We start from the raw sequence: 27,339 nt of genomic DNA on the forward strand, positions 1-27,339 counted from the left end.
CTTTGTTATCAATTTCCATTGTCTGTTTTGACAACTCACTGTTGCTCAAGTATTAGAAATGATGCGCTGAACTGAAAGTGCATCATTTCTTTGAAAGGTTGGTGTTTTTAGCAAAAATATTCCAAGGACCTCACTTTCCCTGACCGGGAATCGAACCCGGGCCGCGGCGGTGAGAGCGCTGAATCCTAGCCAGTACACCACCAGGGAGGGATGGTTTAGTTTGACACTCCATGTCAAAAAAAATACTTTTGTACAAGAGCACAAGTCTTTTAGTAGCTAACTGAAAAATATTCACTAAGAAAGGAAGATAGCTGACTCTTTGTTATCAATTTCCATTGTCTGTTTTGACATCTCACTGTTGCTCAAGTATTAGAAATGATGTGCTGAACTGAAAGTGCATCATTTCTTTGAAAGGTTGGTGTTTTTGGCAAAAATATTCCGAGGACCTCACTTTCCCTGAACGGGAATCCATGAAAGAAAAGGAAGTTTCCTGAATGAAGTCCAAAGCAATGGAATGTGAGGGAGTGGGCTACTAGGAATCAGTTTTAGAAGGAAGGAGAGTAAAAATGGTTGTGCATAGCAGTCTTAAATTACACCACACAGCAGCTTTACCTGATGGATGTATAGTACTGGCACGAAAAAATTATTTTGAGGAGCTAGACGTTGAGAGTCCCTGGCTCCATGATAAATTGTTCTGGTGCTAAAGAAAGAAGACATTAATGACTCAGATATCAAATATGGTCTAATTGGTTCTGATGAAAAAAATACTTTTGTACAAGAGCACAAGTCTTTTAGTAGCTAACTGAAAAATATTCACTAAGAAAGGAAGATAGCTGACTCTTTGTTATCAATTTCCATTGTCTGTTTTGACAACTCACTGTTGCTCAAGTATTAGAAATGATGCGCTGAACTGAAAGTGCATCATTTCTTTGAAAGGTTGGTGTTTTTGGCAAAAACATTCCGAGGACCTCACTTTCCCTGACCGGGAATCGACCCCGGGCCGCGGCGGTGAGAGCGCCGAATCCTAGCCACTAGACCACCAGGGAGGGATGGTTTTGTTTGACACTCCATGAAAGAAAAGGAAGTTTCCTGAATGAAGTCCAAAGCAATGGAATGTGAGGGAGTGGGCTACTAGGAATCAGTTTTAGAAGGAAGGAGAGTAAAAATGGTTGTGCATAGCAGTCTTAAATTACACCACACAGCAGCTTTACCTGATGGATGTATAGTACTGGCACGAAAAAATTATTTTGAGGAGCTAGACGTTGAGAGTCCCTGGCTCCATGATAAATTGTTCTGGTGCTAAAGAAAGAAGACATTAATGACTCAGATATCAAATATGGTCTAATTGGTTCTGATGAAAAAAATACTTTAGTACAAGAGCACAAGTCTTTTAGTAGCTAACTGAAAAATATTCACTAAGAAAGGAAGATAGCTGACTCTTTGTTATCAATTTCCATTGTCTGTTTTGACAACTCACTGTTGCTCAAGTATTAGAAATGATGCGCTGAACTGAAAGTGCATCATTTCTTTGAAAGGTTGGTGTTTTTGGCAAAAATATTCCGAGGACCTCACTTTACCTGACCGGGAATCGAACCCGGGCCGCGGCGGTGAGAGCGCCGAATCCTAGCCACTAGACCACCAGGGAGGGATGGTTTAGTTTGACACTCCATGAAAGAAAAGGAAGTTTCCTGAATGAAGTCCAAAGCAATGGAATGTGAGGGAGTGGGCTACTAGGAATCAGTTTTAGAATGAAGGAGAGTAAAAATGGTTGTGCATAGCAGTCTTAAATTACACCACACAGCAGCTTTACCTGATGGATGTATAGTACTGGCACGAAAAAATTATTTTGAGGAGCTAGACGTTGAGAGTCCCTGGCTCCATGATAAATTGTTCTGGTGCTAAAGAAAGAAGACATTAATGACTCAGATATCAAATATGGTCTAATTGGTTCTGATGAAAAAAATACTTTTGTACAAGAGCACAAGTCTTTTAGTAGCTAACTGAAAAATATTCACTAAGAAAGGAAGATAGCTGACTCTTTGTTATCAATTTCCATTGTCTGTTTTGACAACTCACTGTTGCTCAAGTATTAGAAATGATGCGCTGAACTGAAAGTGCATCATTTCTTTGAAAGGTTGGTGTTTTTGGCAAAAATATTCCGAGGACCTCACTTTACCTGACCGGGAATCGAACCCGGGCCGCGGCGGTGAGAGCGCCGAATCCTAGCCACTAGACCACCAGGGAGGGATGGTTTAGTTTGACACTCCATGAAAGAAAAGGAAGTTTCCTGAATGAAGTCCAAAGCAATGGAATGTGAGGGAGTGGGCTACTAGGAATCAGTTTTAGAATGAAGGAGAGTAAAAATGGTTGTGCATAGCAGTCTTAAATTACACCACACAGCAGCTTTACCTGATGGATGTATAGTACTGGCACGAAAAAATTATTTTGAGGAGCTAGACGTTGAGAGTCCCTGGCTCCATGATAAATTGTTCTGGTGCTAAAGAAAGAAGACATTAATAACTCAGATATTAAATATGGTCTAATTGGTTCTGATGAAAAAAATACTTTTGTACAAGAGCACAAGTCTTTTAGTAGCTAACTGAAAAATATTCACTAAGAAAGGAAGATAGCTGACTCTTTGTTATCAATTTCCATTGTCTGTTTTGACAACTCACTGTTGCTCAAGTATTAGAAATGATGCGCTGAACTGAAAGTGCATCATTTCTTTGAAAGGTTGGTGTTTTTGGCAAAGATATTCCGAGGACCTCACTTTCCCTGACCGGGAATCCATGAAAGAAAAGGAAGTTTCCTGAATGAAGTCCAAAGCAATGGAATGTGAGGGAGTGGGCTACTAGGAATCAGTTTTAGAAGGAAGGAGAGTAAAAATGGTTGTGCATAGCAGTCTTAAATTACACCACACAGCAGCTTTACCTGATGGATGTATAGTACTGGCACGAAAAAATTATTTTGAGGAGCTAGACGTTGAGAGTCCCTGGCTCCATGATAAATTGTTCTGGTGCTAAAGAAAGAAGACATTAATGACTCAGATATCAAATATGGTCTAATTGGTTCTGATGAAAAAAATACTTTTGTACAAGAGCACAAGTCTTTTAGTAGCTAACTGGAAAATATTCACTAAGAAAGGAAGATAGCTGACTCTTTGTTATCAATTTCCATTGTCTGTTTTGACAACTCACTGTTGCTCAAGTATTAGAAATGATGCGCTGAACTGAAAGTGCATCATTTCTTTGAAAGGTTGGTGTTTTTGGCAAAAATATTCCGAGGACCTCACTTTCCCTGACCGGGAATCGAACCCGGGCCGCGGTGGTGAGAGCGCCGAATCCTAGCCACTAGACCACCAGGGAGGGATGGTTTAGTTTGACACTCCATGAAAGAAAAGGAAGTTTCCTGAATGAAGTCCAAAGCAATGGAATGTGAGGGAGTGGGCTACTAGGAATCAGTTTTAGAATGAAGGAGAGTAAAAATGGTTGTGCATAGCAGTCTTAAATTACACCACACAGCAGCTTTACCTGATGGATGTATAGTACTGGCACGAAAAAATTATTTTGAGGAGCTAGACGTTGAGAGTCCCTGGCTCCATGATAAATTGTTCTGGTGCTAAAGAAAGAAGACATTAATAACTCAGATATTAAATATGGTCTAATTGGTTCTGATGAAAAAAATACTTTTGTACAAGAGCACAAGTCTTTTAGTAGCTAACTGAAAAATATTCACTAAGAAAGGAAGATAGCTGACTCTTTGTTATCAATTTCCATTGTCTGTTTTGACAACTCACTGTTGCTCAAGTATTAGAAATGATGCGCTGAACTGAAAGTGCATCATTTCTTTGAAAGGTTGGTGTTTTTGGCAAAGATATTCCGAGGACCTCACTTTCCCTGACCGGGAATCCATGAAAGAAAAGGAAGTTTCCTGAATGAAGTCCAAAGCAATGGAATGTGAGGGAGTGGGCTACTAGGAATCAGTTTTAGAAGGAAGGAGAGTAAAAATGGTTGTGCATAGCAGTCTTAAATTACACCACACAGCAGCTTTACCTGATGGATGTATAGTACTGGCACGAAAAAATTATTTTGAGGAGCTAGACGTTGAGAGTCCCTGGCTCCATGATAAATTGTTCTGGTGCTAAAGAAAGAAGACATTAATGACTCAGATATCAAATATGGTCTAATTGGTTCTGATGAAAAAAATACTTTTGTACAAGAGCACAAGTCTTTTAGTAGCTAACTGGAAAATATTCACTAAGAAAGGAAGATAGCTGACTCTTTGTTATCAATTTCCATTGTCTGTTTTGACAACTCACTGTTGCTCAAGTATTAGAAATGATGCGCTGAACTGAAAGTGCATCATTTCTTTGAAAGGTTGGTGTTTTTGGCAAAAATATTCCGAGGACCTCACTTTCCCTGACCGGGAATCGAACCCGGGCCGCGGTGGTGAGAGCGCCGAATCCTAGCCACTAGACCACCAGGGAGGGATGGTTTAGTTTGACACTCCATGAAAGAAAAGGAAGTTTCCTGAATGAAGTCCAAAGCAATGGAATGTGAGGGAGTGGGCTACTAGGAATCAGTTTTAGAATGAAGGAGAGTAAAAATGGTTGTGCATAGCAGTCTTAAATTACACCACACAGCAGCTTTACCTGATGGATGTATAGTACTGGCACGAAAAAATTATTTTGAGGAGCTAGACGTTGAGAGTCCCTGGCTCTATGATAAATTGTTCTGGTGCTAAAGAAAGAAGACATTAATGACTCAGATATCAAATATGGTCTAATTGGTTCTGATGAAAAAAATACTTTTGTACAAGAGCACAAGTCTTTTAGTAGCTAACTGAAAAATATTCACTAAGAAAGGAAGATAGCTGACTCTTTGTTATCAATTTCCATTGTCTGTTTTGACAACTCACTGTTGCTCAAGTATTAGAAATGATGCGCTGAACTGAAAGTGCATCATTTCTTTGAAAGGTTGGTGTTTTTGGCAAAAATATTCCGAGGACCTCACTTTCCCTGACCGGGAATCGAACCCGGGCAGCGGCGGTGAGAGCGCCGAATCCTAGCCACTAGACCACCAGGGAGGGATGGTTTAGTTTGACACTCCATGAAAGAAAAGGAAGTTTTCTGAATGAAGTCCAAAGCAATGGAATGTGATGGAGTGGGCTACTAGGAATCAGTTTTAGAAGGAAGGAGAGTAAAAATGGTTGTGCATAGCAGTCTTAAATTACACCACACAGCAGCTTTACCTGATGGATGTATAGTACTGGCACGAAAAAATAATTTTGAGGAGCTAGACGTTGAGAGTCCCTGGCTCCATGATAAATTGTTCTGGTGCTAAAGAAAGAAGACATTAATGACTCAGATATCAAATATGGTCTAATTGGTTCTGATGAAAAAAATACTTTTGTACAAGAGCACAAGTCTTTTAGTAGCTAACTGAAAAATATTCACTAAGAAAGGAAGATAGCTGACTCTTTGTTATCAATTTCCATTGTCTGTTTTGACAACTCACTGTTGCTCAAGTATTAGAAATGATGCGCTGAACTGAAAGTGCATCATTTCTTTGAAAGGTTGGTGTTTTTAGCAAAAATATTCCAAGGACCTCACTTTCCCTGACCGGGAATCGAACCCGGGCCGCGGCGGTGAGAGCGCTGAATCCTAGCCAGTACACCACCAGGGAGGGATGGTTTAGTTTGACACTCCATGTCAAAAAAAATACTTTTGTACAAGAGCACAAGTCTTTTAGTAGCTAACTGAAAAATATTCACTAAGAAAGGAAGATAGCTGACTCTTTGTTATCAATTTCCATTGTCTGTTTTGACATCTCACTGTTGCTCAAGTATTAGAAATGATGTGCTGAACTGAAAGTGCATCATTTCTTTGAAAGGTTGGTGTTTTTGGCAAAAATATTCCGAGGACCTCACTTTCCCTGAACGGGAATCCATGAAAGAAAAGGAAGTTTCCTGAATGAAGTCCAAAGCAATGGAATGTGAGGGAGTGGGCTACTAGGAATCAGTTTTAGAAGGAAGGAGAGTAAAAATGGTTGTGCATAGCAGTCTTAAATTACACCACACAGCAGCTTTACCTGATGGATGTATAGTACTGGCACGAAAAAATTATTTTGAGGAGCTAGACGTTGAGAGTCCCTGGCTCCATGATAAATTGTTCTGGTGCTAAAGAAAGAAGACATTAATGACTCAGATATCAAATATGGTCTAATTGGTTCTGATGAAAAAAATACTTTTGTACAAGAGCACAAGTCTTTTAGTAGCTAACTGAAAAATATTCACTAAGAAAGGAAGATAGCTGACTCTTTGTTATCAATTTCCATTGTCTGTTTTGACAACTCACTGTTGCTCAAGTATTAGAAATGATGCGCTGAACTGAAAGTGCATCATTTCTTTGAAAGGTTGGTGTTTTTGGCAAAAACATTCCGAGGACCTCACTTTCCCTGACCGGGAATCGACCCCGGGCCGCGGCGGTGAGAGCGCCGAATCCTAGCCACTAGACCACCAGGGAGGGATGGTTTTGTTTGACACTCCATGAAAGAAAAGGAAGTTTCCTGAATGAAGTCCAAAGCAATGGAATGTGAGGGAGTGGGCTACTAGGAATCAGTTTTAGAAGGAAGGAGAGTAAAAATGGTTGTGCATAGCAGTCTTAAATTACACCACACAGCAGCTTTACCTGATGGATGTATAGTACTGGCACGAAAAAATTATTTTGAGGAGCTAGACGTTGAGAGTCCCTGGCTCCATGATAAATTGTTCTGGTGCTAAAGAAAGAAGACATTAATGACTCAGATATCAAATATGGTCTAATTGGTTCTGATGAAAAAAATACTTTTGTACAAGAGCACAAGTCTTTTAGTAGCTAACTGAAAAATATTCACTAAGAAAGGAAGATAGCTGACTCTTTGTTATCAATTTCCATTGTCTGTTTTGACAACTCACTGTTGCTCAAGTATTAGAAATGATGCGCTGAACTGAAAGTGCATCATTTCTTTGAAAGGTTGGTGTTTTTGGCAAAAATATTCCGAGGACCTCACTTTACCTGACCGGGAATCGAACCCGGGCCGCGGCGGTGAGAGCGCCGAATCCTAGCCACTAGACCACCAGGGAGGGATGGTTTAGTTTGACACTCCATGAAAGAAAAGGAAGTTTCCTGAATGAAGTCCAAAGCAATGGAATGTGAGGGAGTGGGCTACTAGGAATCAGTTTTAGAATGAAGGAGAGTAAAAATGGTTGTGCATAGCAGTCTTAAATTACACCACACAGCAGCTTTACCTGATGGATGTATAGTACTGGCACGAAAAAATTATTTTGAGGAGCTAGACGTTGAGAGTCCCTGGCTCCATGATAAATTGTTCTGGTGCTAAAGAAAGAAGACATTAATGACTCAGATATCAAATATGGTCTAATTGGTTCTGATGAAAAAAATACTTTTGTACAAGAGCACAAGTCTTTTAGTAGCTAACTGAAAAATATTCACTAAGAAAGGAAGATAGCTGACTCTTTGTTATCAATTTCCATTGTCTGTTTTGACAACTCACTGTTGCTCAAGTATTAGAAATGATGCGCTGAACTGAAAGTGCATCATTTCTTTGAAAGGTTGGTGTTTTTGGCAAAAACATTCCGAGGACCTCACTTTCCCTGACCGGGAATCGACCCCGGGCCGCGGCGGTGAGAGCGCCGAATCCTAGCCACTAGACCACCAGGGAGGGATGGTTTTGTTTGACACTCCATGAAAGAAAAGGAAGTTTCCTGAATGAAGTCCAAAGCAATGGAATGTGAGGGAGTGGGCTACTAGGAATCAGTTTTAGAAGGAAGGAGAGTAAAAATGGTTGTGCATAGCAGTCTTAAATTACACCACACAGCAGCTTTACCTGATGGATGTATAGTACTGGCACGAAAAAATTATTTTGAGGAGCTAGACGTTGAGAGTCCCTGGCTCCATGATAAATTGTTCTGGTGCTAAAGAAAGAAGACATTAATGACTCAGATATCAAATATGGTCTAATTGGTTCTGATGAAAAAAATACTTTTGTACAAGAGCACAAGTCTTTTAGTAGCTAACTGAAAAATATTCACTAAGAAAGGAAGATAGCTGACTCTTTGTTATTAAATTCCATTGTCTGTTTTGACAACTCACTGTTGCTCAAGTATTAGAAATGATGCGCTGAACTGAAAGTGCATCATTTCTTTGAAAGGTTGGTGTTTTTGGCAAAAATATTCCGAGGACCTCACTTTACCTGACCGGGAATCGAACCCGGGCCGCGGCGGTGAGAGCGCCGAATCCTAGCCACTAGACCACCAGGGAGGGATGGTTTAGTTTGACACTCCATGAAAGAAAAGGAAGTTTCCTGAATGAAGTCCAAAGCAATGGAATGTGAGGGAGTGGGCTACTAGGAATCAGTTTTAGAATGAAGGAGAGTAAAAATGGTTGTGCATAGCAGTCTTAAATTACACCACACAGCAGCTTTACCTGATGGATGTATAGTACTGGCACGAAAAAATTATTTTGAGGAGCTAGACGTTGAGAGTCCCTGGCTCCATGATAAATTGTTCTGGTGCTAAAGAAAGAAGACATTAATAACTCAGATATTAAATATGGTCTAATTGGTTCTGATGAAAAAAATACTTTTGTACAAGAGCACAAGTCTTTTAGTAGCTAACTGAAAAATATTCACTAAGAAAGGAAGATAGCTGACTCTTTGTTATCAATTTCCATTGTCTGTTTTGACAACTCACTGTTGCTCAAGTATTAGAAATGATGCGCTGAACTGAAAGTGCATCATTTCTTTGAAAGGTTGGTGTTTTTGGCAAAAATATTCCGAGGACCTCACTTTCCCTGACCGGGAATCCATGAAAGAAAAGGAAGTTTCCTGAATGAAGTCCAAAGCAATGGAATGTGAGGGAGTGGGCTACTAGGAATCAGTTTTAGAAGGAAGGAGAGTAAAAATGGTTGTGCATAGCAGTCTTAAATTACACCACACAGCAGCTTTACCTGATGGATGTATAGTACTGGCACGAAAAAATTATTTTGAGGAGCTAGACGTTGAGAGTCCCTGGCTCCATGATAAATTGTTCTGGTGCTAAAGAAAGAAGACATTAATGACTCAGATATCAAATATGGTCTAATTGGTTCTGATGAAAAAAATAATTTTGTACAAGAGCACAAGTCTTTTAGTAGCTAACTGAAAAATATTCACTAAGAAAGGAAGATAGCTGACTCTTTGTTATCAATTTCCATTGTCTGTTTTGACAACTCACTGTTGCTCAAGTATTAGAAATGATGCGCTGAACTGAAAGTGCATCATTTCTTTGAAAGGTTGGTGTTTTTGGCAAAAACATTCCGAGGACCTCACTTTCCCTGACCGGGAATCGACCCCGGGCGTGAGAGCGCCGAATCCTAGCCACTAGACCACCAGGGAGGGATGGTTTTGTTTGACACTCCATGAAAGAAAAGGAAGTTTCCTGAATGAAGTCCAAAGCAATGGAATGTGAGGGAGTGGGCTACTAGGAATCAGTTTTAGAAGGAAGGAGAGTAAAAATGGTTGTGCATAGCAGTCTTAAATTACACCACACAGCAGCTTTACCTGATGGATGTATAGTACTGGCACGAAAAAATTATTTTGAGGAGCTAGACGTTGAGAGTCCCTGGCTCCATGATAAATTGTTCTGGTGCTAAAGAAAGAAGACATTAATGACTCAGATATCAAATATGGTCTAATTGGTTCTGATGAAAAAAATACTTTTGTACAAGAGCACAAGTCTTTTAGTAGCTAACTGAAAAATATTCACTAAGAAAGGAAGATAGCTGACTCTTTGTTATCAATTTCCATTGTCTGTTTTGACAACTCACTGTTGCTCAAGTATTAGAAATGATGCGCTGAACTGAAAGTGCATCATTTCTTTGAAAGGTTGGTGTTTTTGGCAAAAATATTCCGAGGACCTCACTTTACCTGACCGGGAATCGAACCCGGGCCGCGGCGGTGAGAGCGCCGAATCCTAGCCACTAGACCACCAGGGAGGGATGGTTTAGTTTGACACTCCATGAAAGAAAAGGAAGTTTCCTGAATGAAGTCCAAAGCAATGGAATGTGAGGGAGTGGGCTACTAGGAATCAGTTTTAGAATGAAGGAGAGTAAAAATGGTTGTGCATAGCAGTCTTAAATTACACCACACAGCAGCTTTACCTGATGGATGTATAGTACTGGCACGAAAAAATTATTTTGAGGAGCTAGACGTTGAGAGTCCCTGGCTCCATGATAAATTGTTCTGGTGCTAAAGAAAGAAGACATTAATGACTCAGATATCAAATATGGTCTAATTGGTTCTGATGAAAAAAATACTTTTGTACAAGAGCACAAGTCTTTTAGTAGCTAACTGAAAAATATTCACTAAGAAAGGAAGATAGCTGACTCTTTGTTATCAATTTCCATTGTCTGTTTTGACAACTCACTGTTGCTCAAGTATTAGAAATGATGCGCTGAACTGAAAGTGCATCATTTCTTTGAAAGGTTGGTGTTTTTGGCAAAAATATTCCGAGGACCTCACTTTCCCTGACCGGGAATCGAACCCGGGCCGCGGCGGTGAGAGCGCCGAATCCTAGCCACTAGACCACCAGGGAGGGATGGTTTAGTTTGACACTCCATGAAAGAAAAGGAAGTTTTCTGAATGAAGTCCAAAGCAATGGAATGTGATGGAGTGGGCTACTAGGAATCAGTTTTAGAAGGAAGGAGAGTAAAAATGGTTGTGCATAGCAGTCTTAAATTACACCACACAGCAGCTTTACCTGATGGATGTATAGTACTGGCACGAAAAAATAATTTTGAGGAGCTAGACGTTGAGAGTCCCTGGCTCCATGATAAATTGTTCTGGTGCTAAAGAAAGAAGACATTAATGACTCAGATATCAAATATGGTCTAATTGGTTCTGATGAAAAAAATACTTTTGTACAAGAGCACAAGTCTTTTAGTAGCTAACTGAAAAATATTCACTAAGAAAGTAAGATAGCTGACTCTTTGTTATCAATTTCCATTGTCTGTTTTGACAACTCACTGTTGCTCAAGTATTAGAAATGATGCGCTGAACTGAAAGTGCATCATTTCTTTGAAAGGTTGGTGTTTTTAGCAAAAATATTCCAAGGACCTCACTTTCCCTGACCGGGAATCGAACCCGGGCCGCGGCGGTGAGAGCGCTGAATCCTAGCCAGTAGACCACCAGGAAGGGACGGTTTAGTTTGACACTCCATGTCAAAAAAAATACTTTTGTACAAGAGCACAAGTCTTTTAGTAGCTAACTGAAAAATATTCACTAAGAAAGGAAGATAGCTGACTCTTTGTTATCAATTTCCATTGTCTGTTTTGACATCTCACTGTTGCTCAAGTATTAGAAATGATGCGCTGAACTGAAAGTGCATCATTTCTTTGAAAGGTTGGTGTTTTTGGCAAAAATATTCCGAGGACCTCACTTTCCCTGAACGGGAATCCATGAAAGAAAAGGAAGTTTCCTGAATGAAGTCCAAAGCAATGGAATGTGAGGGAGTGGGCTACTAGGAATCAGTTTTAGAAGGAAGGAGAGTAAAAATGGTTGTGCATAGCAGTCTTAAATTACACCACACAGCAGCTTTACCTGATGGATGTATAGTACTGGCACGAAAAAATTATTTTGAGGAGCTAGACGTTGAGAGTCCCTGGCTCCATGATAAATTGTTCTGGTGCTAAAGAAAGAAGACATTAATAACTCAGATATTAAATATGGTCTAATTGGTTCTGATGAAAAAAATACTTTTGTACAAGAGCACAAGTCTTTTAGTAGCTAACTGAAAAATATTCACTAAGAAAGGAAGATAGCTGACTCTTTGTTATCAATTTCCATTGTCTGTTTTGACAACTCACTGTTGCTCAAGTATTAGAAATGATGCGCTGAACTGAAAGTGCATCATTTCTTTGAAAGGTTGGTGTTTTTGGCAAAAATATTCCGAGGACCTCACTTTCCCTGACCGGGAATCCATGAAAGAAAAGGAAGTTTCCTGAATGAAGTCCAAAGCAATGGAATGTGAGGGAGTGGGCTACTAGGAATCAGTTTTAGAAGGAAGGAGAGTAAAAATGGTTGTGCATAGCAGTCTTAAATTACACCACACAGCAGCTTTACCTGATGGATGTATAGTACTGGCACGAAAAAATTATTTTGAGGAGCTAGACGTTGAGAGTCCCTGGCTCCATGATAAATTGTTCTGGTGCTAAAGAAAGAAGACATTAATGACTCAGATATCAAATATGGTCTAATTGGTTCTGATGAAAAAAATAATTTTGTACAAGAGCACAAGTCTTTTAGTAGCTAACTGAAAAATATTCACTAAGAAAGGAAGATAGCTGACTCTTTGTTATCAATTTCCATTGTCTGTTTTGACAACTCACTGTTGCTCAAGTATTAGAAATGATGCGCTGAACTGAAAGTGCATCATTTCTTTGAAAGGTTGGTGTTTTTGGCAAAAACATTCCGAGGACCTCACTTTCCCTGACCGGGAATCGACCCCGGGCGTGAGAGCGCCGAATCCTAGCCACTAGACCACCAGGGAGGGATGGTTTTGTTTGACACTCCATGAAAGAAAAGGAAGTTTCCTGAATGAAGTCCAAAGCAATGGAATGTGAGGGAGTGGGCTACTAGGAATCAGTTTTAGAAGGAAGGAGAGTAAAAATGGTTGTGCATAGCAGTCTTAAATTACACCACACAGCAACTTTACCTGATGGATGTATAGTACTGGCACGAAAAAATTATTTTGAGGAGCTAGACGTTGAGAGTCCCTGGCTCCATGATAAATTGTTCTGGTGCTAAAGAAAGAAGACATTAATGACTCAGATATCAAATATGGTCTAATTGGTTCTGATGAAAAAAATACTTTTGTACAAGAGCACAAGTCTTTTAGTAGCTAACTGAAAAATATTCACTAAGAAAGGAAGATAGCTGACTCTTTGTTATCAATTTCCATTGTCTGTTTTGACAACTCACTGTTGCTCAAGTATTAGAAATGATGCGCTGAACTGAAAGTGCATCATTTCTTTGAAAGGTTGGTGTTTTTGGCAAAAATATTCCGAGGACCTCACTTTACCTGACCGGGAATCGAACCCGGGCCGCGGCGGTGAGAGCGCCGAATCCTAGCCACTAGACCACCAGGGAGGGATGGTTTAGTTTGACACTCCATGAAAGAAAAGGAAGTTTCCTGAATGAAGTCCAAAGCAATGGAATGTGAGGGAGTGGGCTACTAGGAATCAGTTTTAGAATGAAGGAGAGTAAAAATGGTTGTGCATAGCAGTCTTAAATTACACCACACAGCAGCTTTACCTGATGGATGTATAGTACTGGCACGAAAAAATTATTTTGAGGAGCTAGACGTTGAGAGTCCCTGGCTCCATGATAAATTGTTCTGGTGCTAAAGAAAGAAGACATTAATGACTCAGATATCAAATATGGTCTAATTGGTTCTGATGAAAAAAATACTTTTGTACAAGAGCACAAGTCTTTTAGTAGCTAACTGAAAAATATTCACTAAGAAAGGAAGATAGCTGACTCTTTGTTATCAATTTCCATTGTCTGTTTTGACAACTCACTGTTGCTCAAGTATTAGAAATGATGCGCTGAACTGAAAGTGCATCATTTCTTTGAAAGGTTGGTGTTTTTGGCAAAAATATTCCGAGGACCTCACTTTCCCTGACCGGGAATCGAACCCGGGCCGCGGCGGTGAGAGCGCCGAATCCTAGCCACTAGACCACCAGGGAGGGATGGTTTAGTTTGACACTCCATGAAAGAAAAGGAAGTTTTCTGAATGAAGTCCAAAGCAATGGAATGTGATGGAGTGGGCTACTAGGAATCAGTTTTAGAAGGAAGGAGAGTAAAAATGGTTGTGCATAGCAGTCTTAAATTACACCACACAGCAGCTTTACCTGATGGATGTATAGTACTGGCACGAAAAAATAATTTTGAGGAGCTAGACGTTGAGAGTCCCTGGCTCCATGATAAATTGTTCTGGTGCTAAAGAAAGAAGACATTAATGACTCAGATATCAAATATGGTCTAATTGGTTCTGATGAAAAAAATACTTTTGTACAAGAGCACAAGTCTTTTAGTAGCTAACTGAAAAATATTCACTAAGAAAGTAAGATAGCTGACTCTTTGTTATCAATTTCCATTGTCTGTTTTGACAACTCACTGTTGCTCAAGTATTAGAAATGATGCGCTGAACTGAAAGTGCATCATTTCTTTGAAAGGTTGGTGTTTTTAGCAAAAATATTCCAAGGACCTCACTTTCCCTGACCGGGAATCGAACCCGGGCCGCGGCGGTGAGAGCGCTGAATCCTAGCCAGTAGACCACCAGGAAGGGACGGTTTAGTTTGACACTCCATGTCAAAAAAAATACTTTTGTACAAGAGCACAAGTCTTTTAGTAGCTAACTGAAAAATATTCACTAAGAAAGGAAGATAGCTGACTCTTTGTTATCAATTTCCATTGTCTGTTTTGACATCTCACTGTTGCTCAAGTATTAGAAATGATGCGCTGAACTGAAAGTGCATCATTTCTTTGAAAGGTTGGTGTTTTTGGCAAAAATATTCCGAGGACCTCACTTTCCCTGAACGGGAATCCATGAAAGAAAAGGAAGTTTCCTGAATGAAGTCCAAAGCAATGGAATGTGAGGGAGTGGGCTACTAGGAATCAGTTTTAGAAGGAAGGAGAGTAAAAATGGTTGTGCATAGCAGTCTTAAATTACACCACACAGCAGCTTTACCTGATGGATGTATAGTACTGGCACGAAAAAATTATTTTGAGGAGCTAGACGTTGAGAGTCCCTGGCTCCATGATAAATTGTTCTGGTGCTAAAGAAAGAAGACATTAATGATTCAGATATCAAATATGGTCTAATTGGTTCTGATGAAAAAAATACTTTTGTACAAGAGCACAAGTCTTTTAGTAGCTAACTGAAAAATATTCACTAAGAAAGGAAGATAGCTGACTCTTTGTTATCAATTTCCATTGTCTGTTTTGACAACTCACTGTTGCTCAAGTATTAGAAATGATGCGCTGCACTGAAAGTGCATCATTTCTTTGAAAGGTTGGTGTTTTTGGCAAAAATATTCCGAGGACCTCACTTTCCCTGAACGGGAATCGAACCCGGGCCGCGGCTGTGAGAGCGCCGAATCCTAGCCACTAGACCACCAGGGAGGGATGGTTTAGTTTGACACTCCATGAAAGAAAAGGAAGTTTCCTGAATGAAGTCCAAAGCAATGGAATGTGAGGGAGTGGGCTACTAGGAATCAGATTTAGAAGGAAGGAGAGTAAAAATGGTTGTGCATAGCAGTCTTAAATTACACCACACAGCAGCTTTACCTGATGGATGTATAGTACTGGCACGAAAAAATTATTTTGAGGAGCTAGACGTTGAGAGTCCCTGGCTCCATGATAAATTGTTCTGGTGCTAAAGAAAGAAGACATTAATGACTCAGATATCAAATATGGTCTAATTGGTTCTGATGAAAAAAATACTTTTGTACAAGAGCACAAGTCTTTTAGTAGCTAACTGAAAAATATTCACTAAGAAAGGAAGATAGCTGACTCTTTGTTATCAATTTCCATTGTCTGTTTTGACAACTCACTGTTGCTCAAGTATTAGAAATGATGCGCTGAACTGAAAGTGCATCATTTCTTTGAAAGGTTGGTGTTTTTGGCAAAAATATTCAGAGGACCTCACTTTCCCTGACCGGGAATCGAACCCGGGCCGCGGCGGTGAGAGCGCCGAATCCTAGCCACTAGACCACCAGGGAGGGATGGTTTAGTTTGACACTCCATGAAAGAAAAGGAAGTTTCCTGAATGAAGTCCAAAGCAATGGAATGTGAGGGAGTGGGCTACTAGGAATCAGTTTTAGAAGGAAGGAGAGTAAAAATGGTTGTGCATAGCAGTCTTAAATTACACCACACAGCAGCTTTACCTGATGGATGTATAGTACTGGCACGAAAAAATTATTTTGAGGAGCTAGACATTGAGAGTCCCTGGCTCCATGATAAATTGTTCTGGTGCTAAAGAAAGAAGACATTAATGACTCAGATATCAAATATGGTCTAATTGGTTCTGATGAAAAAAATACTTTTGTACAAGAGCACAAGTCTTTTAGTAGCTAACTGAAAAATATTCACTAAGAAAGGAAGATAGCTGACTCTTTGTTATCAATTTCCATTGTCTGTTTTGACAACTCACTGTTGCTCAAGTATTAGAAATGATGCGCTGAACTGAAAGTGCATCATTTCTTTGAAAGGTTGGTGTTTTTGGCAAAAATATTCCGAGGACCTCACTTTCCCTGACCAGGAATCGAACCCGGGCCGCGGCGGTGAGAGCGCCGAATCCTAGCCACTAGACCACCAGGGAGGGATGGTTTAGTTTGACCCTCCATGAAAGAAAAGGAAGTTTCCTGAATGAAGTCCAAAGCAATGGAATGTGAGGGAGTGGGCTACTAGGAATCAGTTTTAGAATGAAGGAGAGTAAAAATGGTTGTGCATAGCAGTCTTAAATTACACCACACAGCAGCTTTACCTGATTGATGTATAGTACTGGCACGAAAAAATTATTTTGAGGAGCTAGACGTTGAGAGTCCCTGGCTCCATGAAAAATTGTTCTGGTGCTAAAGAAAGAAGACATTAATGACTCAGATATCAAATATGGTCTAATTGGTTCTGATGAAAAAATTACTTTTGTACAAGAGCACAAGTCTTTTAGTAGCTAACTGAAAAATATTCACTAAGAAAGGAAGATAGCTGACTCTTTGTTATCAATTTCCATTGTCTGTTTTGACAACTCACTGTTGCTCAAGTATTAGAAATAATGCGCTGAACTGAAAGTGCATCATTTCTTTGAAAGGTTGGTGTTTTTGGCAAAAATATTCCAAGGACCTCACTTTCCCTGACCGGGAATCGAACCCGGGCCGCGGCGGTGAAAGCGCTGAATCCTAGCCAGTAGACCACCAGGGAGGGATGGTTTAGTTTGACACTCCATGTCAAAAAAAATACTTTTGTACAAAAGCACAAGTCTTTTAGTAGCTAACTGAAAAATATTCACTAAGAAAGGAAGATAGCTGACTCATTGTTATCAATTTCCATTGTCTGTTTTGACAACTCACTGTTGCTCAAGTATTAGAAATGATGCGCTGAACTGAAAGTGCATCATTTCTTTGAAAGGTTGGTGTTTTTGGCAAAAATATTCCGAGGACCTCACTTTCCCTGACCAGGAATCGAACCCGGGCCGCGGCGGTGAGAGCGCCGAATCCTAGCCACTAGACCACCAGGGAGGGATGGTTTAGTTTGACCCTCCATGAAAGAAAAGGAAGTTTCCTGAATGAAGTCCAAAGCAATGGAATGTGAGGGAGTGGGCTACTAGGAATCAGTTTTAGAATGAAGGAGAGTAAAAATGGTTGTGCATAGCAGTCTTAAATTACACCACACAGCAGCTTTACCTGATTGATGTATAGTACTGGCACGAAAAAATTATTTTGAGGAGCTAGACGTTGAGAGTCCCTGGCTCCATGAAAAATTGTTCTGGTGCTAAAGAAAGAAGACATTAATGACTCAGATATCAAATATGGTCTAATTGGTTCTGATGAAAAAATTACTTTTGTACAAGAGCACAAGTCTTTTAGTAGCTAACTGAAAAATATTCACTAAGAAAGGAAGATAGCTGACTCTTTGTTATCAATTTCCATTGTCTGTTTTGACAACTCACTGTTGCTCAAGTATTAGAAATAATGCGCTGAACTGAAAGTGCATCATTTCTTTGAAAGGTTGGTGTTTTTGGCAAAAATATTCCAAGGACCTCACTTTCCCTGACCGGGAATCGAACCCGGGCCGCGGCGGTGAAAGCGCTGAATCCTAGCCAGTAGACCACCAGGGAGGGATGGTTTAGTTTGACACTCCATGTCAAAAAAAATACTTTTGTACAAAAGCACAAGTCTTTTAGTAGCTAACTGAAAAATATTCACTAAGAAAGGAAGATAGCTGACTCATTGTTATCAATTTCCATTGTCTGTTTTGACAACTCACTGTTGCTCAAGTATTAGAAATGATGCGCTGAACTGAAAGTGCATCATTTCTTTGAAAGGTTGGTGTTTTTGGCAAAAATATTCCGAGGACCTCACTTTCCCTGACAGGGAATCGAACCCGTGCCGCGGCGGTGAGAGCGCCGAATCCTAGCCACTAGACCACCAGGGAGGGATGGTTTACTTTGACACTCCATGAAAGAAAAGGAAGTTTCCTGAATGAAGTCCAAAGCAATGGAATGTGAGGGAGTGGGCTACTAGGAATCAGTTTTAGAAGGAAGGAGAGTAAAAATGGTTGTGCATAGCAGTCTTAAATTACACCACACAGCAGCTTTACCTGATGGATGTATAGTACTGGCACGAAAAAATTATTTTGAGGAGCTAGACGTTGAGAGTCCCTGGCTCCATGATAAACTGTTCTGGTGCTAAAGAAAGAAGACATTAATGACTCAGATATCAAATATGGTCTAATTGGTTCTGATGAAAAAAATACTTTTGTACAAGAGCACAAGTCTTTTAGTAGCTAACTGAAAAATATTCACTAAGAAAGGAAGATAGCTGACTCTTTGTTATCAATTTCCATTGTCTGTTTTGACAACTCACTGTTGCTCAAGTATTAGAAATGATGCGCTGAACTGAAAGTGCATCATTTCTTTGAAAGGTTGGTGTTTTTGGCAAAAATATTCTGAGGACCTCACTTTCCCTGACAGGGAATCGAACCCGGACCGCGGCGGTGAGAGCACCAAATCCTAGCCACTAGACCACCAGGGAGAGATGGTTTACTTTGACACTCCATGAAAGAAAAGGAAGTTTCCTGAATGAAGTCCAAAGCAATGGAATGTGAGGGAGTGGGCTACTAGGAATCAGTTTTAGACGGAAGGAGAGTAAAAATGGTTGTGTATAGCAGTCTTAAATTACACCACACAGCAGCTTTACCTGATGGATGTATAGTACTGGCACGAAAAAATTATTTTGAGGAGCTAGACGTTGAGAGTCCCTGGCTCCATGATAAATTGTTCTCGTGCTAAAGAAAGAAGACATTAATGATTCAGATATCAAATATGGTCTAATTGGTTCTGATGAAAAAAATACTTTTGTACAAGAGCACAAGTCTTTTAGTAGCTAACTGAAAAATATTCACTAAGAAAGGAAGATAGCTGACTCTTTGTTATCAATTTCCATTGTCTGTTTTGACAACTCACTATTGCTCAAGTATTAGAAATAATGCGCTGAACTGAAAGTGCATCATTTCTTTGAAAGGTTGGTGTTTTTGGCAAAAATATTCCAAGGACCTCACTTTCCCTGACCGGGAATCGAACCCGGGCCGCGGCGGTGAGAGCGTCGAATCCTAGCCAGTAGACCACCAGGGAGGGATGGTTTAGTTTGACACTCCATGACAAAAAAAATACTTTTGTACAAGAGCACAAGTCTTTTAGTAGCTAACTGAAAAATATTCACTAAGAAAGGAAGATAGCTGACTCTTTGTTTTCAATTTCCATTGCCTGTTTTGACATCTCACTGTTGCTCAAGTATTAGAAATGATGCGCTGAACTGAAAGTGCATCATTTCTTTGAAAGGTTGGTGTTTTTGGCAAAAACATTCCGAGGACCTCACTTTCCATGACCGGGAATCGAACCCGGACCGCGGCGGTGAGAGCGCCGAATCCTAGCCAGTAGACCACCAGGGAGGGATGGTTTAGTTTGACACTCCATGAAAGAAAAGGAAGTTTCCTGAATGAAGTCCAAAGCAATGGAATGTGAGGGAGTGGGCTACTAGGAATCAGTTTTAGAAGGAAGGAGAGTAAAAATGGTTGTGCACAGCAGTCTTAAATTACACCACACAGCAGCTTTACCTGATGGATGTATAGTACTGGCACGAAAAAATTATTTTGAGGAGCTAGACGTTGAGAGTCCCTGGCTCCATGATAAATTGTTCTGGTGCTAAAGAAAGAAGACATTAATGATTCAGATATCAAATAAGGTCTAATTGGTTCTGATGAAAAAAATACTTTTGTACAAGAGCACAAGTCTTTTAGTAGCTAACTGAAAAATATTCACTAAGAAAGGAAGATAGCTGACTCTTTGTTATCAATTTCCATTGTCTGTTTTGACAACTCACTGTTGCTCAAGTATTAGAAATAATGCGCTGAACTGAAAGTGCATAATTTCTTTGAAAGGTTGGTGTTTTTGGCAAAAATATTCCAAGGACCTCACTTTTCCTGACCGGGAATCGAACCCGGGCCGCGGCGGTGAGAGCGCCGAATCCTAGCCAGTAGACCACCAGGGAGGGATGGTTTAGTTTGACACTCCATGTCAAAAAAAATACTTTTGTACAAGAGCACAAGTCTTTTAGTAGCTAACTGAAAAATATTCACTAAGAAAGGAAGATAGCTTACTCTTTGTTTTCAATTTCCATTGCCTGTTTTGACATCTCACTGTTGCTCAAGTATTAGAAATGATGCGCTGAACTGAAAGTGCATCATTTCTTTGAAAGGTTGGAGTTTTTGGCCAAAATTTTCCGAGGAACTCACTTTCCCTGACCGGGAATCAAACCCGTGCCGCGGCGGTGAGAGCGCCGAATCCTAGCCACTAGACCACCAGGGAGGGATGGTTTAGTTTGACACTCCATGAAAGAAAAGGAAGTTTCCTGAATGAAGTCCAAAGCAATGGAATGTGAGGGAGTGGGCTACTAGGAATCAGTTTTAGAAGGAAGGAGAGTAAAAATGGTTGTGCATAGCAGTCTTAAATTACACCACACAGCAGCTTTACCTGATGGATGTATAGAACTGGCACAAAAAAATTATTTTGAGGAGCTAGACGTTGAGTGTCCCTGGCTCCATGATAAATTGTTCTCGTGCTAAAGAAAGAAGACATTAATGATTCAGATATCAAATATGGTCTAATTGGTTCTGATGAAAAAAATACTTTTGTACAAGAGCACAAGTCTTTTAGTAGCTAACTGAAAAATATTCACTAAGAAAGGAAGATAGCTGACTCTTTGTTATCAATTTCCATTGTCTGTTTTGACATCTCACTGTTGCTCAAGTATTAGAAATGATGCGCTGAACTGAAAGTGCATCATTTCTTTGAAAGGTTGGTGTTTTTGGCAAAAACATTCCGAGGACCTCACTTTCCCTGACCGGGAATTGAACCCGGGCCGCGGCGGTGAGAGCGCCGAATCCAAGCCACTAGACAACCAGGGAGGGATGGTTTAGTTTGACACTCCATGAAAGAAAAGGAAGTTTCCTGAATGAAGTCCAAAGCAATGGAATGTGAGGGAGTGGGCTACTAGGAATCAGTTTTAGAAGGAAGGAGAGTAAAAATGGTTGTGCACAGCAGTCTTAAATTACACCACACAGCAGCTTTACCTGATGGATGTATAGTACTGGCACGAAAAAATTATTTTGAGGAGCTAGACGTTGAGAGTCCCTGGCTCCATGATAAATTGTTCTGGTGCTAAAGAAAGAAGACATTAATGACTCAGATATCAAATATGGTCTAATTGGTTCTGATGAAAAAAATACTTTTGTACAAGAGCACAAGTCTTTTAGTAGCTAACTGAAAAATATTCACTAAGAAAGGAAGATAGCTGACTCTTTGTTTTCAATTTCCATTGCCTGTTTTGACATCTCACTGTTGCTCAAGTATTAGAAATGATGCGCTGAACTGAAAGTGCATCATTTCTTTGAAAGGTTGGTGTTTTTGGGAAAAATATTCAGAGGACCTCACTTGCCCTGACCAGGAATCGAACCCGGGCGGCGGCGGTGAGAGCGCCGAATCCTAGCCACTAGACCACCAGGGAGGGATGGTTTAGTTTGACACTCCATGAAAGAAAAGGAAGTTTCCTGAATGAAGTCCAAAGCAATGGAATGTGAGGGAGTGGGCTACTAGGAATCAGTTTTAGAAGGAAGGAGAGTAAAAATGGCTGTGCTTAGCAGTCTTAAATTACACCACACAGCAGCTTTACCTGATGGATGTATAGTACTGGCACAAAAAAATTATTTTGAGGAGCTAGACGTTGAGTGTCCCTGGCTCCATGATAAATTGTTCTCGTGCTAAAGAAAGAAGACATTAATGATTCAGATATCAAATATGGTCTAATTGGTTCTGATGAAAAAAATACTTTTGTACAAGAGCACAAGTCTTTTAGTAGGTAACTGAAAAATATTCACTAAGAAAGGAAGATAGCTGACTCTTTGTTATCAATTTCCATTGTCTGTTTTGACATCTCACTGTTGCTCAAGTATTAGAAATGATGCGCTGAACTGAAAGTGCATCATTTCTTTGAAAGGTTGGTGTTTTTGGCAAAAACATTCCGAGGACCTCACTTTCCCTGACCGGGAATCGAACCCGGACCGCGGCGGTGAGAGCGCCGAATCCTAGCCACTAGACCACCAGGGAGGGAGGGTTTAGTTTGACACTCCATGTCAAAAAAAATACTTTTGTACAAGAGCACAAGTCTTTTAGTAGCTAACTGAAAAATATTCACTAAGAAAGGAAGATAGCTGACTCTTTGTTATCAATTTCCATTGTCTGTTTTGACAACTCACTGTTGCTCAAGTATTAGAAATGATGCGCTGAACTGAAAGTGCATCATTTCTTTGAAAGGTTGGTGTTTTTGGCAAAAATATTCAGAGGACCTCACTTTCCCTGACAAGGAATCGAACCCAGGCCGCAGCGGTGAGAGCGCCGAATCCTAGCCACTAGACCACCAGGGAGGGATGGTTTAGTTTGACACTCCATGAAAGAAAAGGAAGTTTCCTGAATGAAGTCCAAAGCAATGGAATGTGAGGGAGTGGGCTACTAGGAATCAGTTTTAGAAGGAAGGAGAGTAAAAATGGTTGTGCATAGCAGTCTTAAATTACACCACACAGTAGCTTTACCTGATGGATGTATAGTACTGGCACGAAAAAATTATTTTGAGGAGCTAGACGTTGAGAGTCCCTGGCTCCATGATAAATTGTTCTGGTGCTAAAGAAAGAAGACATTAATGATTCAGATATCAAATAAAGTCTAATTGGTTCTGATGAAAAAAATACTTTTGTACAAGAGCACAAGTCTTTTGTAGCTAACTGAAAAATATTCACTAAGAAAGGAAGATAGCTGACTCTTTGTTATCAATTTCCATTGTCTGTTTTGACAACTCACTGTTGCTCAAGTATTAGAAATGATGCGCTGAACTGAAAGTGCATCATTTCTTTGAAAGGTTGGTGTTTTTGGCAAAAATATTCCAAGGACCTCACTTTCCCTGACCGGGAATAGAACCTGGGCCGCGGCGGTGAGAGCGCTGAATCCTAGCCAGTAGACCACCAGGGAGAGATGGTTTAGTTTGACACTCCATGTAAAAAAAAATACTTTTGTACAAGAGCACAAGTCTTTTAGTAGCTAACTGAAAAATATTCACTAAGAAAGGAAGATAGCTGACTCTTTGTTATCAATTTCCATTGTCTGTTTTGACAACTCACTGTTACTCAAGTATTAGAAATGATGCGCTGAACTGAAAGTGCATCATTTCTTTGAAAGGTTGGTGTTTTTGGCAAAAATATTTGCCGAGGACCTCACTTTCCCTGACCGGGAATCGAACCCGGGCCGCGGCGGTGAGAGCGCCGAATCCTAGCCACTAGACCACCAGGGAGGGATGGTTTAGTTTGACACTCCATGAAAGAAAAGGAAGTTTCCTGAATGAAGTCCAAAGCAATGGAATGTGAGGGAGTGGGCTACTAGGAATCAGTTTTAGAAGGAAGGAGAGTAAAAATGGTTGTGCACAGCAGTCTTAAATTACACCACACAGCAGCTTTACCTGATGGATGTATAGTACTGGCACAAAAAAATTATTTTGAGGAGCTAGACGTTGAGAGTCCCTGGCTCCATGATAAATTGTTCTGGTGCTAAAGAAAGAAGACATTAATGATTCAGATATCAAATAAGGTCTAATTGGTTCTGATGAAAAAAATACTTTTGTACAAGAGCACAAGTCTTTTAGTAGCTAACTGAAAAATATTCACTAAGAAAGGAAGATAGCTGACTCTTTGTTATCAATTTCCATTGTCTGTTTTGACAACTCACTGTTGCTCAAGTATTAGAAATAATGCGCTGAACTGAAAGTGCATCATTTCTTTGAAAGGTTGGTGTTTTTGGCAAAAATATTCCAAGGACCTCACTTTCCCTGACTGGGAATCGAACCGAACCCGGGCCGCGGCGGTGAGAGCGCCGAATCCTAGCCACTAGACCACCAGGGAGGGATGGTTTAGTTTGACACTCCATGAAAGAAAAGGAAGTTTCCTGAATGAAGTCCAAAGCAATGGAATGTGAGGGAGTGGGCTACTAGGAATCAGTTTTAGAAGGAAGGAGAGTAAAAATGGTTGTGCACAGCAGTCTTAAATTACACCACACAGCAGCTTTACCTGATGGATGTATAGTACTGGCACAAAAAAATTATTTTGAGGAGCTAGACGTTGAGAGTCCCTGGCTCCATGATAAATTGTTCTGGTGCTAAAGAAAGAAGACATTAATGATTCAGATATCAAATAAGGTCTAATTGGTTCTGATGAAAAAAATACTTTTGTACAAGAGCACAAGTCTTTTAGTAGCTAACTGAAAAATATTCACTAAGAAAGGAAGATAGCTGACTCTTTGTTATCAATTTCCATTGTCTGTTTTGACAACTCACTGTTGCTCAAGTATTAGAAATAATGCGCTGAACTGAAAGTGCATCATTTCTTTGAAAGGTTGGTGTTTTTGGCAAAAATATTCCAAGGACCTCACTTTCCCTGACCGGGAATCGAACCCGGGCCGCGGCGGTGAGAGCGCCGAATCCTAGCCAGTAGACCACCAGGGAGGGATGGTTTAGTTTGACACTCCATGTCAAAAAAAATACTTTTGTACAAGAGCACAAGTCTTTTAGTAGCTAACTGAAAAATATTCACTAAGAAAGGAAGATAGCTGACTCTTTGTTTTCAATTTCCATTGCCTGTTTTGACATCTCACTGTTGCTCAAGTATTAGAAATGATGCGCTGAACTGAAAGTGCATCATTTCTTTGAAAGGTTGGTGTTTTTGGCAAAAATATTCAGAGGACCTCACTTTCCCTGACCAGGAATCGAACCCGGGCGGCGGCGGTGAGAGCGCCGAATCCTAGCCACTAGACCACCAGGGAGGGATGGTTTAGTTTGACACTCCATGAAAGAAAAGGAAGTTTCCTGAATGAAGTCCAAAGCAATGGAATGTGAGGGAGTGGGCTACTAGGAATCAGTTTTAGAAGGAAGGAGAGTAAAAATGGTTGTGCATAGCAGTCTTAAATTACACCACACAGCAGCTTTACCTGATGGATGTATAGTACTGGCACAAAAAAATTATTTTGAGGAGCTAGACGTTGAGTGTCCCTGGCTCCATGATAAATTGTTCTCGTGCTAAAGAAAGAAGACATTAATGACTCAGATATCAAATATGGTCTAATTGGTTCTGATGAAAAAAATACTTTTGTACAAGAGCACAAGTCTTTTAGTAGCTAACTGAAAAATATTCACTAAGAAAGGAAGATAGCTGACTCTTTGTTATCAATTTCCATTGTCTGTTTTGACAACTCACTGTTGCTCAAGTATTAGAAATGATGCGCTGAACTGAAAGTGCATCATTTCTTTGAAAGGTTGGTGTTTTTGGCAAAAATATTCAGAGGACCTCACTTTCCCTGACCAGGAATCGAACCCGGGCGGCGGCGGTGAGAGCGCCGAATCCTAGCCACTAGACCACCAGGGAGGGATGGTTTAGTTTGACACTCCATGAAAGAAAAGGAAGTTTCCTGAATGAAGTCCAAAGCAATGGAATGTGAGGGAGTGGGCTACTAGGAATCAGTTTTAGAAGGAAGGAGAGTAAAAATGGTTGTGCATAGCAGTCTTAAATTACACCACACAGCAGCTTTACCTGATGGATGTATAGTACTGGCACAAAAAAATTATTTTGAGGAGCTAGACGTTGAGTGTCCCTGGCTCCATGATAAATTGTTCTCGTGCTAAAGAAAGAAGACATTAATGATTCAGATATGAAATATGGTCTAATTGGTTCTGATGAAAAAAATACTTTTGTACAAGAGCACAAGTCTTTTAGTAGCTAACTGAAAAATATTCACTAAGAAAGGAAGATAGCTGACTCTTTGTTATCAATTTCCATTGTCTGTTTTGACAACTCACTGTTGCTCAAGTATTAGAAATGATGCGCTGAACTGAAAGTGCATCATTTCTTTGAAAGGTTGGTGTTTTTGGCAAAAATATTCCAAGGACCTCACTTTCCCTGACCGGGAATAGAACCTGGGCCGCGGCGGTGAGAGCGCTGAATCCTAGCCAGTAGACCACCAGGGAGAGATGGTTTAGTTTGACACTCCATGTAAAAAAAAATACTTTTGTACAAGAGCACAAGTCTTTTAGTAGCTAACTGAAAAATATTCACTAAGAAAGGAAGATAGCTGACTCTTTGTTATCAATTTCCATTGTCTGTTTTGACAACTCACTGTTACTCAAGTATTAGAAATGATGCGCTGAACTGAAAGTGCATCATTTCTTTGAAAGGTTGGTGTTTTTGGCAAAAATATTCCGAGGACCTCACTTTCCCTGACCGGGAATCGAACCCGGGCCGCGGAGGTGAGAGCGCCGAATCCTAGCCACTAGACCACCAGGGAGGGATGGTTTAGTTTGACACTCCATGAAAGAAAAGGAAGTTTCCTGAATGAAGTCCAAAGCAATGGAATGTGAGGGAGTGGGCTACTAGGAATCAGTTTTAGAAGGAAGGAGAGTAAAAATGGTTGTGCATAGCAGTCTTAAATTACACCACACAGCAGCTTTACCTGATGGATGTATAGTACTGGCACAAAAAAATTATTTTGAGGAGCTAGACGTTGAGTGTCCCTGGCTCCATGATAAATTGTTCTCGTGCTAAAGAAAGAAGACATTAATGACTCAGATATCAAATATGGTCTAATTGGTTCTGATGAAAAAAATACTTTTGTACAAGAGCACAAGTCTTTTAGTAGCTAACTGAAAAATATTCACTAAGAAAGGAAGATAGCTGACTCTTTGTTATCAATTTCCATTGTCTGTTTTGACAACTCACTGTTGCTCAAGTATTAGAAATGATGCGCTGAACTGAAAGTGCATCATTTCTTTGAAAGGTTGGTGTTTTTGGCAAAAATATTCAGAGGACCTCACTTTCCCTGACCAGGAATCGAACCCGGGCGGCGGCGGTGAGAGCGCCGAATCCTAGCCACTAGACC

At 40.2% G+C, this 27,339-nt stretch overlaps 10 non-coding genes across 10 annotated transcripts; all 10 read right to left on the minus strand.

Annotated features, from left to right (window-relative positions):
* Window positions 1-3,293: 3,293 nt before the first annotated feature.
* Window positions 3,294-3,365, minus strand: TRNAE-CUC (transfer RNA glutamic acid (anticodon CUC)). Its single transcript has one exon. It is a non-coding gene; the product is annotated as a tRNA-Glu (tRNA).
* A 1,049-nt stretch (window positions 3,366-4,414) lies between these two features.
* On the minus strand, window positions 4,415-4,486 carry TRNAE-CUC (transfer RNA glutamic acid (anticodon CUC)). The gene has a single exon. It is a non-coding gene; the product is annotated as a tRNA-Glu (tRNA).
* Window positions 4,487-5,013: 527 nt separating this feature from the next.
* Window positions 5,014-5,085, minus strand: TRNAE-CUC (transfer RNA glutamic acid (anticodon CUC)). Its single transcript has one exon. It is a non-coding gene; the product is annotated as a tRNA-Glu (tRNA).
* Window positions 5,086-10,560: 5,475 nt separating this feature from the next.
* TRNAE-CUC (transfer RNA glutamic acid (anticodon CUC)) lies at window positions 10,561-10,632 on the minus strand. Its single transcript has one exon. It is a non-coding gene; the product is annotated as a tRNA-Glu (tRNA).
* A 3,079-nt stretch (window positions 10,633-13,711) lies between these two features.
* TRNAE-CUC (transfer RNA glutamic acid (anticodon CUC)) lies at window positions 13,712-13,783 on the minus strand. The gene has a single exon. It is a non-coding gene; the product is annotated as a tRNA-Glu (tRNA).
* Window positions 13,784-15,748: 1,965 nt separating this feature from the next.
* Window positions 15,749-15,820, minus strand: TRNAE-CUC (transfer RNA glutamic acid (anticodon CUC)). Its single transcript has one exon. It is a non-coding gene; the product is annotated as a tRNA-Glu (tRNA).
* A 527-nt stretch (window positions 15,821-16,347) lies between these two features.
* TRNAE-CUC (transfer RNA glutamic acid (anticodon CUC)) lies at window positions 16,348-16,419 on the minus strand. The gene has a single exon. It is a non-coding gene; the product is annotated as a tRNA-Glu (tRNA).
* Window positions 16,420-17,263: 844 nt separating this feature from the next.
* TRNAE-CUC (transfer RNA glutamic acid (anticodon CUC)) lies at window positions 17,264-17,335 on the minus strand. Its single transcript has one exon. It is a non-coding gene; the product is annotated as a tRNA-Glu (tRNA).
* Window positions 17,336-22,407: 5,072 nt separating this feature from the next.
* Window positions 22,408-22,479, minus strand: TRNAE-CUC (transfer RNA glutamic acid (anticodon CUC)). Its single transcript has one exon. It is a non-coding gene; the product is annotated as a tRNA-Glu (tRNA).
* A 1,162-nt stretch (window positions 22,480-23,641) lies between these two features.
* Window positions 23,642-23,713, minus strand: TRNAE-CUC (transfer RNA glutamic acid (anticodon CUC)). Its single transcript has one exon. It is a non-coding gene; the product is annotated as a tRNA-Glu (tRNA).
* Window positions 23,714-27,339: the final 3,626 nt, after the last annotated feature.

This window comes from Taudactylus pleione, unplaced genomic scaffold (assembly GCF_031769625.1).
Source record: "Taudactylus pleione unplaced genomic scaffold, aTauple2 ptg000174l, whole genome shotgun sequence".
NCBI classification, from domain to species: Eukaryota; Metazoa; Chordata; class Amphibia; order Anura; family Myobatrachidae; genus Taudactylus; species Taudactylus pleione.